Genomic DNA, 15,957 nt, shown 5'->3' on the forward strand with positions numbered 1-15,957 from the left:
GCAGTTCCACTGAGCAATCATGACCTTCTCATACCAGATGTAATTTTTTTATTTAACTCAGTGAGAGATGAGAAAAAAGAAACATCAACAGACTTGTTAGAGTGAGGTTTTTAAAATATGCCCTGATATAATTTCGGGGACAAGATTAAAGTAGGGTCTTATTTTCTTTTTTATGTATTTATTTTACTTTTTAAATAATGAAAAGTGGATCACTGTCAATAGTTTCACTTAAATATTGAAGAACAATTTGGACCCTTCATGAATAAAATGCTAATGAATCATAACAGGGTCACATGTCCATTACTGAAATGATCACAGGCAAGGGGAATAGGATTACCCCTTGGACCATCATTCTCTTCCTGGGGAAAGAGTGGAGTTCACCTCATCAAGATACCTAGCTGTGTGTGTGTTGGGGGTGGGATAGTATTTACCTAAAAAATCAGGGTGCTCTTGGGGAAAAAAAAGAAGAGTGATATTGGGAAGGCAAATGTAGTGTTAATTATATCATGATTATCTGGTTAAGTGAATAAATAACAATAACAAGTCTGCATTTCAACCCTTATTATTGAATATTCTAAAATGTATTAGTTCTTACTCGAGTGAATAGACTTTATAGAAGATTTTTGTCCCCAGGGTTATCATTTTGGATTGGCAAGAATCATCATTACAAAAAAATACACATATAAAAAGTGTAGAGAATTGAACTGAATACATCAGGTATATATTGGATTTTAATGAATTTTTACTATGTATTTAAATATCTTAATGAATTTTTATGATATATTTATAATATTTTAAGAATATAAGTACACAAGGGAGGAATGTGGTTTGTTGTGTTCACTGGTGAATGTCCAATGTCTAAAACAATACCCTACACACAGTAGGCTCTCAATAAATATCTGTGGGATGAATAAATGGGGAAAATATTTATATCACCTTAGTTGTATTTTTTATCTTTCTCTGAAAAAAGAAAATTCTCTCCAAATATTTTATATTTGATTATTTGGTATTTAATTGGCTCTGATTCTGCTATTCTTTTTTGCAATGTTCTTTCTAAATTTAACTATATGTGACCTTCTAATTTGCCCTTCAACTTCAGTTCTGGGTTTAGTCATATTGGCTGTTTTCTCTTCTTGGCTTTCAAATATCCTGGTACAGTTTGTTTTGAATGGGTAGAACCACATTCTTTTTGATAGCCAACTTCCTTGAACTACACTTCCTAAGAGAAGCCCAAGGATTCATTTTACTAGTTTTCAAGCTTGATACAATTAGCTTCCTAAAGTTAATCTTCTTAATCTTGCTGACATTTCCATTCCCTTCCCTTAGGGAAAGGAATTCAATTTCATCTACTTGTGATTGTTTCCTCAAGGTTCCCTTCTACTATTAGAAACCCATCTAATTTTTTCCCTGTGAGTAAGTATCAGATCTGATGTCTGCCTTGGGAAATGTTACCTTTGTCAACGTAGACCGTGCTATGAGATTTCATTGCTTCCGAACTTCTCGGTCATCAGTATTCTCATTTTGATGTGTACCTGTCAACACTTATCTTTATTTAAAATTTCTTTAAGTTGACTAAAAACCTTATTAAACTATTGTTTCTTAGTTTAGTGATTTACATGATTTATATTAGATTTAGGATATAGTTATTTCGTGTGTTCTTACCATATTAACTTTAATCCAATTATTCATCCCAAATAATCTCATTACTATATTTTTATTCTGGATTTATGAAGGCATTAATTTCACAAATAATAATGTAATTCTCTCTCTTTCCTAAGCCCATCCTCCAGTTCCAAACACTATCATACTAGTTGTCAGGTATTTTAATAGTATCACAACTCCAAATACTCTTGATTAATTCTATCATTCAAAAGTTACATCAGAGCATTTTGCATAATTGTATGATTATTTCCTCACAATGGAATGTGATATAATAAAGAGATATTTTAAATGTTGTGTGATAGTCATTGAAGCACATAAATGTCACTGTTCACAGTGAACATTACATAAAAAGAAATACACCAAAGACAGTGAACAAATAATGATACAAAATCTTCAATTTATTTGTATTAGAAAGAAAAAAATAAGTGATAAAAGATTTGGTGCAAGCCTAGGGAGGAGTTAAATGAATGACTACATCTGTTTAATGGATTAAACAAGAAGCTATTAGATGACTAAACAAGATAAGAAAATAATCATTTTATAAAAACTTAAAAGCACCTCACATGATTTTTCATTGATTCTTTATATTTTTTCAGCTAGTATATTTTGAGTGTTACTATGTTTGAGTTCAGAGAACACAGAGATAAATACCATGTAGTCCTTGACAAGAAGGAGATTACAGTCTTGGAATGAGAGAGAGTTATATTAAAAGGCTTTGTTTTCTCTCTTTTATTTCACGTCTATGATAAAAATCATAATGAGTACAATGAGAATGCAAAGAAATTTTGATAGAGGAGTCAGTTATCCTTAGGAATATAAGGAAATGATTCGGGGTAAGAATACCTATTTGTACATATAAGTCACCTTGAGTAAGATTATGCTGACTGCACAAAGGCCAGGGTATTCCATTGCTGTATAGCACATCTCAAGCTTAGAGTGTGAGAGTAGAGGGTTAGAGAGATAACCTCAGGCTACCCTGTGAATATTTTCATTGGAAGTTGAGTCTCTGAAGCACAGAAACCTTTGGTTCTTTATATAGGGTTACCCATGCAAATCACTAGGGCATAGGATTGGAGGATGATTAGCATCTTATTGGGTCTTCAGACTATGAGAGGGTGAAAGATAGATTTAAGGTGAGACGTTTGGGGTTAGAAAGCCACTGCCAACTTGAAGGGACAGAGATTATAGCATGGATTTAGCATGTGGGAAACAGTCAAATAATTTCCTTTGGGGATAATTTATCTGTGTATCATGCTCATCAAGATACTTCCCCATCTATCCCAGTATGTCCTAAATGGGTGTCTTCAAGTTAACTTCAATGGAATTTTCTACTTGTTTTTAACAGTGCATATTAAATTCCTTAAAGAAGAATTAAGATAACTCTTATTTGCTCTGGTAATTTTTTAAAAGTATGTGTTTGACTTTTATGGAAGGTCACAAGGAGAAACCATCTTATGATATCCATATTCACATGAATACACTTTAGTATTTCCCAAATTAAAAATGAATTATAGGTGCTCCTAGACTCCATATTTTGTCTATTTTAGTTATATTCCCATCTCTCTCTAACCCTGTTCAAAGCAAACCTTCTCAAAAGCGTTATCAATGCTTGCTGTCTCTCCTTTCTCAGCAACTATTCACTCTTCAATCTATACCAATCTGGCTTCATCCCCAAGCATGACCCTTAAGATGTCATTTAACCTACTTTTGCCAAGGTCACTTACAATCTTCAGGATGCCTACTCCAAGGAACATGTCTATGTCCTCATCTCACTAGACTCCCCCAGCAGGACTTGACAAGGTTTGCCATCCCTTTCTTCTTGAAACACTTTTTTTTTTTTCTTTTTTTTTTTTGCGGTACACAGGCCTCTCACTGCTGTGGCCTCTCCCGTTGCGGAGCACAGGCTCCGGACGCGCAGGCTCAGCGGCCATGGCTCACGGGCCCAGCCGCTCCGCGACATGTGGTATCTTCCCGGACCGGGGCACGAACCCATGCCCGCTGCATCGGCAGGCAGACTCTCAACCACTGCGCCACCAGGGAAGCCCCTGAAACACTTTTTCTTCTTGGCTTTATTGACATCACACTGGTCGTAACACCCATCTTAATCAATGGGGTGGTAGATTTATATTCTTCTGTTTCCCATGGTTCTAATTTTCTTTTTCTACTTCTGTTTATAGCTAAGCCTTGTTTGTGAAGTATCTTAAATCCTTGTGGGAAAAGGAATGTATATAATTAAAATAAAAACTAAATATGTAAGTAATAATATTGGCTATCTTATAGTTAAAGGATGCCATAAAGGAATTAAAAGAACTCATAACCATGGACATAGTCAAGTAAAAGTTGCATGTCTAAGTATGTTATCTAAAAAGATATGAACTGTCAATGCTGTCAAATAAAGAACGTTTGTGTTTATGTACACACTACTTAAAGATACACATAATTCTTACAAAATAAGAAACTAGAGCTATGAGGGCAACAATAAAAATAAAACTGGAGAAAGCCTAAGAGACTATATAGTGTTGAATTCTCACTCAAGTAAAATGAGTCAATTTTCTTAGGGAAAGGCCCTCATTAACCTTGAGATCCAGTAGCAGCTGCTGTAAAACATTCCTAACCAGAATACATAGAACAGCTTATCACTATGGGCCTGTGATGTAATCACAGAAACACTGGATGTGAGCCAGAGCAGGTGGATTAAAAATTATGGTGTTGCACCTTAGCTGTCCAGGGGATGATTAGGTTAGACCTTCATAGGCAAAGGAAACACTGCACTTACAGAGTTATTCGAATAAATGTCTTGCTTTTGAATACATTTCACAGGGAGATTATAATATAAACCAAATAGCAAGTGATTGAGAATTGGCAAATGGAAAATTTTACCTATAAATATATCTAAGTAAAGGTGAATTCTACTGATTTTCTAAAAGAGTAGAACTGCAGTGCTGAAAGCTTTTATTGTGGCATTTTATTCTTTCTGAGAAGATTACAGTTGTTGCTGCAGTCAATGGTGAGATCCAGATCATAGTGGTGGGACATCAGAGGCATTTGAGACCCTTATTATGGTGGTTATTTTAAAATAATGTTCATAAATTGTGAAATGCCAAATAAATCAAATACACACAAAAATGGAATTTGGTTATTACAGTGGATAGCCTATATGGTGAAATATTTTGCAGCCACTTAAATATATTTTAGGAGAATATTTAATGCTTTAGGAAATTGTTCATAATATTAAGTGAACAAAATAGGTAATAAAAGATATTTACAGGGCTTCCCTGGTGGCACAGTGGCTGAGAGTCCGCCTGCCAATGCAGGGGACATGGGTTCATGCCCCGGTCCGGGAAGATCCCACATGCTGCGGAGCAGCTGGGTCCGTGAGCCATGGCCGCTGAGCTTGCACATACGGAGCCTGTGCTCCGCAATGGGAGAGGCCACAACAGTGAGAGGCCTGCGTACCACAAAAAAATAAATAAATAAATAAAAAGGTTTTTACAGGTCTTAATCACTTGTGTATACACACAAAATAACTTGAAAATATATACTAACATATCAACAGTGGTTATTTGTGGGTAGTAGTATTATGGGTTATCTTCATTTTCTCTTTTGTGCTTTACCATGTTTTCTAAATGTTTTACAAAGAGCATATAGCATGTTAGTAACAAAAATGTCAATGCAAAAAATAAAAAATACAAAAAATTCTTTGTAGAATTTCTTCTATTTCTCACTGTCTGAAGTCTCTCCAGGTTTAGTAACCTATGGATTCACTGTAAAATCTTTTTCTCAACCAAATATTCAATGTATGCCTGAAAGGCCTATTACAAATTTGACTGTCTTTGACTTGGTGATATAGCCTCAGCTCAACCCTCTCCATCTCTCATTGATGACTCTACAAAGCAACACTGTGTGCTTGGAGACCATCAGAAGTTTCAGTGCAGATTGAGCATATTCACTTACTTAATTGAATTATTTCTCCTTGACACAGCCAGTAGAAACAGAAGAGCCAGGAATAAAAAAAGAGTGTTGAGAAGATTTAAGCAATCATTCAGCACATTTCGTATAAAAAAAAGAAGAATGATTTATTTCCTGAGAAAGGAGCAGCACCCTGTACTGGAAGACTGTAAAGGAAACTTTGTGATTACAGATACTCCGTAATCACTCAACAAGATCCGGAACCTGTTGTCACCTGTCATATGTCCAAAGCATATGCTATCCTCTTTGTTTCCATTTCTGCTTCTTTTTTCAAAAGGGTCTCACATAATAAAGAACTGAGCATCGAGAACATACACAGTTTACCTCAACTGTTTATATTTAAGGTGTGAAAAATAGTAGAAAACCAAGCAGGTAGCCATGGTTAAGAGAGTGAGAACAACTGGTTTGGGAAGCAGACAACTTACATCACAGCTGAAAGCAACAAAATGCCAGTTGTAACCTGCTGAGAAAATAACAATAGCAGAAAAGAAAAAAGCAAAACAAAACAAAACAAAAGAATCTGGCTGTATTAGTTAGAAATAGAGCAGCTTTTCTGGAGCAGAATTTATACTGATGGTGAACTTAAGGAAAAGAATTAGTATACATGCCAGACTGAAAATATAACTCAAAATAGTATCTTCTGGGCTTCCCTGGTGGTGCAGTGGTTGAGAGTCTGCCTGCCGATGCAGGGGACATGGGTTCATGCTTTGGTCCAGGAAGATTCCACATGCTGCAGAGCAGCTAGGCCTGTGAGCCATGGCTGCTGGGCCTGTGCATCCGGAGCCTGTGCTCTGCAATGGGAGAGGCCACAGCAGTGAGATGCCCACGTACCGCAAAAAAAAAAAACAACTATATATATATATATATATATATATATATATATATAATCTTCAATAATTGATAAATAGAAAATAGTCCTTATTTCACACATGAACTTCTTCTTCTGCCACACTGTACTAATTTTACAGAAAGTTAATCATCAGTAAATCGCCATTGCATATGATAGAAATTTTGAAAAGTTTCAAGAATCAATACTTTATCTTGATAGTATTATCATATGCTCAAACTTTACTTCTTTATGGAAACCTTAAAAACTATGTACCTTTGACAAGGATGCCCCTTCCAGTCAGGTATTAATTCATTTATTCAACAAATATTTTTGTACACTTACAAGGTACTGGATATCATAATTGGCTCTGAAGACAAAGATGAAAAAATGGAAGTTTTTGTTATGAATCTCAGGGTGGAAGAGGAGATCATGAAGTAAAAGATAATATTATGTTACCATATGCAAATACAAGGGTCAGAAAGAGGCGGTGGATTGTAGTGGCTAAGTACGTTGATTCAGAAGCCATTCTCCTGTGGTCAGGCCCTTTTTTTTTATCACCCACTTCCAATTTGGGTACCTCTGGACTTAAACCACTTTTTGGTTTCCTCACCTATAAAATAGGAATAAAAATAACGCATCTGCCTATTATAATCTAAATGAGGCTTAAATGAATAAATATGATTCATGTATATGTAAACCAAGATATGTAAAGAACAGTGTCTGATATGGATTAAGCATTATGTGTATATTAGTTAATGCTATAAAACAGAACAAAACAAACCAAAAAAGAACAAAGTAGTAGTGGATGAAGAAAGGAGAGAATGCTTTTGGGAAGAATTTGTCAGGAAAAGATTAACACAGGAAGACTCTAAAGATGATTGGGGGGAAGGAGCTTCATGATGGCGGAAGAGTAAGATGCAGAGATCACCTTCCTCTCCACAAATACATCAGAAATACATCTACATGTGGAATAGCTCCTACAGAACACCTACTGAATGCTGGCAGAAGACCTCAGACCTCCCAAAAGGCAAGAAACTCCCCACGTACCTGGGTAGGGCAAAAGAAAAAAGAAAAAACAGAAACAAAAGAATAGGGATGGGACCTGCACCCCTGGGAGGGACCTGTGAAGGAGGAAAGGTTTCCACACACTAGGAAGCCCTTTCACTGAAGGAGACGGGGGTGGCGGGGGGAAGCTTCGGAGCCATGGAGGACAGCACAGCAACAACGGTGCGGAGGGCAAAGCGGAGAGATTCCTGCACAGAGAATCGGTGCTGACCAGCCTGAGAGGCTTGTCTGCTCACCCGCCGGGGTGGGCAGGGGCTGGGAGCTGAGGCTCGGGACTTGGAGGTCAGATCCCAGGGACAGGACTGGGGTTGGCTGCATGAACGCAGCCTGAAGGGGCTAGTGTGCCACAGCTAGCCGAGAGAGAGTCTGGGAAAAAGTCTGGAACTGCCTAGGAGGCAAGAGACCATTGTTTTGGGGTGCACGAGGAGAGGGGATTCAGAGCACCGCCTAAACGAGTTCCAGAGAATGGCACAAGCCGCGGCTATCAGCGTGGACCTCAGAGACGGGCATGGGATGCTAAGGCTGCTGCTGCAGCCACCAAGAAGCCTGTGTGTAAGCACAGGTCACTATCCACACCTCCCCTCCCAGGGGCCTGTGCAGCCCACCATTGCCAGGGTCCCGGAATCCAGGGACAACTTCCCCAGAAGAACACACGGCACACCTCAGGCTGATGCAACGTCATGCTGGTCTCTGCCGCCGCAGGCTCGCCCTGCACTCTGCACCCCTCCCTCCCCCGGCCTGAGTGAGCCAGAGACCCCTAAACACCTGCTACTTTAACCTTGTCCTGTCTGAGCGAAGAACAGATGCCATCAGGTGACCTACATGCAGAGGCAGGGCCAAATCCGAAGCTGAGCCCCAGGAGCTGTATGAAAAAAGAAGAGAAAGGGAAATCTCTCCCAGCAGCCTCAGGAGCAGTGGATTAAATCTCTACAATCAACTTGATGTACCCATCTCTGAAATACTTGAATAGACAACGAATCAGCCCAAACTGAGGAGGTAGACTTTGGGAACAAAGATATATATATATTCTTTCCCTTTTTCCCTTTGTGTGAGTGTGTATGTGTATGCTTCTGTGAGTGATTTTCTCTGTATAGCTTTGCTTTTACCATTTGTCCTAGGGTTCTGTCCATCCTTTTTTTTAATTATTATTATTACATTTAAAAATTTTTTCTTAGTAATTATTTTTATTTTAATAACTTTATTTTATTTTATTTATCTTCTTCCTTCCTTCCTTCCTTCTTTCTTTCTTTCTTTCTTTCTTTCTTTCTTTCCTTCTTTTCTCCCTTTTATTCTGAGCCATGTGCATGAAACACTCTTGGTACTCCAGCAAAGTGTCATGGCTGTGCCTCTGAGGTGGGAGAGCCAAGTTCTGGACACTGGTCCACAAGAGACCTCTGAGCTCCACATAATATCAACTGGCGAAAATCCCCCAGAGATCTACATCTCAACGCCAAGACCCAGCTTCACAGTAAGCTACAGTGCTGGACACCCTATGCCAAACAACTAAAAAGATAGGAACACAATGCCATCCATTAGCAGAGAGGCTGCCTAAAATCATAAGGCCACAGACAGCCCAAAACACACCACCAGACATGGAACTGCCAACCAGAAAGACAAGATCCAGCCTCATCCACCAGAACACAGGCACTAGTTACCTCCACCAGGAAGCCTACACAACCCACTGAAACAACCTTAGCCACTGGGGACAGACACCAAAAGCAACGGGAACTACGAACCTGCAGCCTGCGAAAAGGAGACCCCAAACACAGTAAGTTAAGCAAAATGAGAAGACAGAAAAACACACAGCAGATGAAGGAGCAAGGCAAAACCCCACCAGCCCTAACAAATGAAGAGGAAGTAGGCAGTCTACCTGAAAAAGAATTCAGAATAATGATAATAAAGGTGATCCAAAATCTTAGAAATAGAGTAGAGAAAATACAAGAAACGTTTAACAAGAACGTAGAAGAACTAAAGAGCAAATAAACAGTGATGAACAACACAATAAATGAAATTAAAAGTTCTCTAGAAGGGGGCTTCCCTGGTGGTGCAGTGGTTGAGAGTCCACCTGCTGATGCAGGGGACATGGGTTCGTGCCCCAGTCTGGGAAGATCCCACATGCCACAGAGCGGCTGGGCCTGTGAGGCATGGCCGCTGAGCCTGTGCCTCTGGAGCCTGTGCTTCACAATGGGAGAGGCCACAACAGTGAGAGGTCCACGTACCGCAAAAAAAAAAAAAAAAGTTCTCTAGAAGGGAACAATAGCAGAATAACTAAGGCAGAAGAACAGGTAAGTGATCAGGAAGATAAAATAGTGGCAATAATTACTGCAAGGCAGAATAAAGAAAAAAGGATGAAAAGAATTGAGGACAGTCTCAGAGACATCGGGGACAACATTAAATGCACCAACATTAGAATTAAAGGGGTCCCAAAAGAAGAAGAGAAAAAGAAAGGGACTGAGAAAATACTTGAAGAATTTATAATGGAAAACTTCCCTAATATGGGAAAGGAAATAGTTAATCAAGTCCAGGAAGCACAGAGAGTCCCATACAGGATAAACCCAAGGAGAAACACACCAAGACACATATTAATCAAACTATAAAAAATTAAATACAAAGCAAAAGTATTAAAAGCAGCAAGGGAAAAACAACAACACACGAGGGAATCCCCATAAGGTTAACAGCCAATCTTTCAGCAGACACTCTGCAAGCCAGAAGGGATTGGCAAGACATAGTTAAAGTGATTAAGGAGAAAAACCTACAACCGATATTACTCTAGCCAGCAAGGATCTCATTCAGATTTGACAGAGAAATTAAAAGGTATACAGACAAGCAAAAGCTAAGAGAATTCAGCATCACCAAACCAACTTTACAACAAATGCTAAAGAAAATTCTCTAGGCAGGAAACACAAGAGAAGGAAAAGAACTACAAAAATAAACCCAAAATAATTAAGAAAAAGATAATAGGAACATACATATCTATAACTCCCTTAAATGTAAATGGATTAAATGCTCCAACCAAAAGTTATAGACTGGCTGAATGGATACAAAAACAAGACCATATATATGCTGTCCACAAGAGACCCACTTCAGACCTAGAGACACATACAGAGTGAAAGTGAGGGGATGGAAACAGATATTCCATGTAAATGAAAATCAAAAGAAAGCTGGAGTAGCAATTCTCATATCAGAAAAAATAGACTTTAAAATAAACACTATTACAAGAGACAAAGAAGGACACTACATAATGATAAAGGGATTTATCTGAGAAGAAGATATAACAATTGTAAATATTTATGCACCCAACATAGGAGCACCTCAATACATAAGGCAAATACTAACAGCCATAAAAGGGGAAATTGACAGTAACACAATCATAGTAGGGAACGTTACACCTTACTTTCACCAATGGACACATCATCTAAAATGAAATAAATAAGGAAACACAAGCTTTAAATGATACATTAAACAAGACGGGCTTAATTGATATTTATAGGACATTCCATCAAAAAACAAAAGAATATACATTCTTCTCAAGTGCTCATGGAACATTCTCCAGGATAGATCATATCTTGGTGACAAGTCAAACCTTGGTGAATTTAAGAAAATTGAAATCTTTTTGTTGTTGTTGTTGTTGTTGTTGTTGTTGTTTGCGATACGCAGGCCTCTCACTGTTGTGGCCTCTCCTGTTAAGGAGCACAGGCTCCGGACATGCAGGCCCAACGTCCATGACTCAGGGACCCAGCTGCTCCGCGGCATGTGGGATCTTCCTGGACCAGGGCACGAACCTGTGTCCCCTGCATTGGCAGGTGGACTCTCAACCACTGCACCACCAGGGAAGCCCGAGAAAATTGAAATCTTATCAAGTATCTTTTCCAACCACAACGTTATGAGATGAGATATCAATTACAGGAAAAAACCTGTAAAAACCACAAACACATGGAGGGTAAACAATACACTACTTAATAATCAAGAGATCACTGAAGAAATCAAAGACGAAATCAAAAAAATACCTAGAAACAAATGACTATGAAAACACGATGACCCAAAACGTATGGGATGCCGCAAAATCAGTTCTTAGAGGGAAGTTTATAGCAATACAATCCTACCTTAAGAAACAAGAAACAAGAAACATCTCAAATAAACAACCTAACCTTACACCTAAAGCAATTAGAGAAAGAAGAACGAAAAAACACAAAAGTTAGCAGTAGGAAAGAAATCATAATGATCAGATCAGAAATAAATGAAAAAGAAATGAAGGAAACGATAGCAAAGATCAATAAAACCAAAAGCTGGTTCTTTGAGAAGATAAACAAAATTGATAAACCATTAGCCAGACTCATCAAGAATAAAAGGGAGAAGACTCAAATCAATAGAATTAGAAATGAGAAAGGAGAAGTAACAACTGACACTGCACAAATACAAAGGATCATGAGAGATTACTACAAGCAAATTTATGCCAATAAAATGGACAATATGGAAGAAATGGACAAATTCTTAGAAAAGCACAACCTTCTGAGACTGAACTAGGAAGAAATAGAAAATATAAACAGACCAATCTGAAATTGAAAATGTGATTAAAAATCTTCCAACAAACAAAGGCCAGGACCAGATGGCTTCACAGGTGAATTCTATCAAATATTTAGAGAAGAGCTAAAACTTATCCTTCTCTATCTCTTCCAAAATATAGCAGAGGTAGGAACACTCTCAAACTCATTCTAAGAGGCCACCATCACCGTGATACCAAAACTAGGCAAAGATGTCACAAAGAAAGAAAACTACAGGCCAATATCACTGATGAACATAGATGCAAAACTCCTCAACAAAATACCAGCAAACAGAATCCAACAGCACATTATAAGGATCATACACCATGATCAAGTGGGGTTTATCCCAGGAATGCAAAGATTCTTGAATATACACAAATCAATCAATGTGATACACCATATTAACAAATTGAAGGAGAAAAACCATATGATCATCTCAATAGATGCAGAGAAAGCTTTCGACAAAGTTCAGCACCCATTTATGATAAAAACCCTCCAGAAAGTAGGCATAGAGGAAAGTTTCCTCAACATAATAAAGACCATATATGACAAATCCACAGCCAACATTGCCCTCAATGGTGAAAAACTGAAACCATTTCCACTAAGATCAGGAACAAGACAAGGTTGTCAACTCTCATCACTATTATTCAATGTAGTTTTGGAAGTTTTAGCCACAGCAATCAGAGAAGAAAAAGAAATAAAAGGAATCCAAATCAGAAAAGAAGAAGCAAAGCTGTCACTGTTTGCAGATGACGTGATACTATACATAGAGAATCCTAAAGATGCTACCAGAAAACTACTAGAACTAATCAATGAATTTGGTAAAGTAGCAGGACACAAAATTAATGCACAGAAATCTCTTGCATTCCTATACACTAATGATGAAAAATCTAAAAATGAAATCAAGAAAACACTCCCATTTACCATTGCAACAAAAAGAATAAAATATCTAGGAATAAACCTACCTAAGGAGACAAAAGACCTGTATGCAGAAAATTATAAGAAACTGATGAAAGAAATTAAAGATGATACAAATAGATGGAGAGATATACTATGTTCTTGGATTAGAAGAATCAACATTGTGAAAATGACGCTACTACCCCAAGCAATCTACAGATTCAATGCAATCCCTATCAAACTACCACTGGCATTTCTCACAGAACTAGAACAAAAAATTTCACAATTTGTATGGAAATACAAAAGACCCCAAATAGCAAAAGCAATCTTGAGAAAGAAAAACAGAGCTGGAGGAATCAGGCTCCCTGACTTCAGACTATTCTACAACGCTACAGTAATCAAGACAGTATGGTACTGGCACAAAAACAGAAATATATATCAGTATAACAGGATAGAAAGCCCAGAGATAAACCCACGCACATATGGTCACCTTATCTTTGTTAAAGGATGCAAGAATATACAGCGGAGAAAAGACAACCTCTTCAATAAGTGGTGCTGGGAAAACTGGACAGCTACATGTAAAAGAATGAAATTAGAACACTCCCTAACACCATACACAAAAATAAACTCAAAATGGATTAAAGACCTGAATGTAAGGTCAGACACTATCAAACTCTTAGAGGAAAACATATGCAGAACAGTGTATGACATAAATCACTGCAAGATCCTTTTTGACCCACCTCCTAGTGAAATTGAAACAAAAATAAACAAATGGGACCTAATGAAACTTAAAAGCTTTTGTACAGCAAATGAAACCATAAACAAGACCAAAAGACAACCCTCAGAATGGGAGAAAATATTTGCAAATGAAGCAACTGACAAAGGATTAATCTCCAAAATTTATAAGAAGCTCATGCAGTTCAATATCAAAAAAACAAAAACCCAGTCCAAATATGGGCAGAAGACCTAAATAGACATTTCTCCAAAGAAGATATACAGATTACCAAGAAACACATGAAAGAATGCTCAATATCATTAATAATTAGAGAAATGCAAATCACAACTACAATGAGATATTATCTCACACTGGTCAGATTGGACATCATCAAAAAATCTACAAACAATAAATGCTGGAGAGGGTGTGGAGAGAAGGGAACCCTCTTGCACTGTTGGTGGGAATGTAAATTGATACAGCTAGTATGGAGAACAGTATGGAGGTTCCTTAAAAAACTAAAAGGAGAACTACCATATGACCCAGCAATCCCACTACTGTGCATATACCCTGAGAAAACCATAATTCAAAAAGAATCATGTACCACAATGTTCACTGCAGCTCTATTTACAATAGCCAGGACATGGAAGCACCCTAAGTGTCCATTAACAGATGAATGGATAAAGAAGATGTGGCACATATATACAATGGAATATTACTCAGCCTTAAAAAGAAACGAAATTGAGTTATTTGTAGTGAGGTGGATGGACCTAGAGTCTGTCATACAGAGTGAAGTAAGTCAGAAAGAGAAAAACAAATACCATATGCTAACACATATATATGGAATCTGAAAAAAAAAAAAAGTTTCTGAAGAACCTAGGGGCAGGACAGGAATAAAGATGCAGATGTAGAGAAAGGACTTGAGGACACAGGGAGGGGGAAGGGTAAGCTGGGACAAAGTGAGAGAGTTGCATGGACATATATACACTACCAAACATAAAAAATATAGCTAGTGGGAAGCAGCTGCATAGTACAGGGATATCAGCTCGATGCTTTGTGACCACCTAGACGGGTGAGACAGGGAGGGTGGGAGGGAGGGAGACGCAAGAGGGAAGAGATATGGGAACATATGTATATGTATAACTGATCCACTTTGTTACAAAGGAGAAACTCACACACCATTGTAAGCAATTATACTCTAATAAAGATGTTAAAAAATTAATAAAAAATAAAGATGACTGGGAATGTCTAAGAATGAGAATCTGGTCTAAAATTATTATATGTCATAGAAGTCCTTTTTAAACAACAACAAGAAAAAATACTAAATGCATACAAATTTTAAAGTAGTTTTAGTGGGTGGGGTGGATGTTTGTGTGGGGATCAGGATTTTTTTACAGTATAATAAATGATAAATGATAGAGAGCATGTAAGTAAAGGGAACACTCTTACACTGTTGATAGGAATGTTAATTGGTGCAACCACTATGGAAAACAATATGGAGGTTCCTTAGAAAACTAAAGTTGCCATATCATCCAGCAATCCCACTCCTGGGCATATATCCAGACAAAACTATAATCCAAAAAGATACATGCACCCCCTGTGTTCATAGCAACACTATTTACAATAGCCAAGACACGGAAACAACCTAAGTGTCCATCGACAGATGAATGGATAAAGAAGATGTGGTATATATATATATATATATATACCATGAGATATTACTTAGCCATTAAAAAGAATGAAATAATGCTCTTTGCAGCAACATGGATGGACCTAGAGATTGTCATACTAAGCAAAGTAAGTCAGAAAGTGAAAGACAAAAATACCATTTGATATCAATTATATGTGGAATCTAAAATATGACACAAATGAACATATCTACAAAACAAAAACAGACTCACAAATAAAGATAACAGACTTGTGGTTGCCAAGGAGGAGATGAGGGAGGGAATTGGGAATCTAGGATTAGCAGATGCAAACTATTATATATAAGATGGATAAACAGTAAGGTTCTGCTGTATAGCACAGGGAAATATATTCAATATCCTGTGATAAACCATAACGGAAAAGAATATGAAAAAGAATATGTATGTATAACTGAGTCACTGTGCTGTACAGCAGAAATTAAACACAACATCATAAGTCAACTGTACTTCAATAAAATTAAAAATAAATTATTCTAGGCCAAGGCCATAAAAGTCAGTTTTAAGTAACAATGAGAAAAAAGTACTAAAATGAATAAAAATTTTAAATTAGTTTTGGTGGGTGGGGGAGATATTTGA

This window comes from Orcinus orca, chromosome 5 (genome assembly GCF_937001465.1).
Source record: "Orcinus orca chromosome 5, mOrcOrc1.1, whole genome shotgun sequence".
NCBI lineage: Eukaryota > Metazoa > Chordata > Mammalia > Artiodactyla > Delphinidae > Orcinus > Orcinus orca.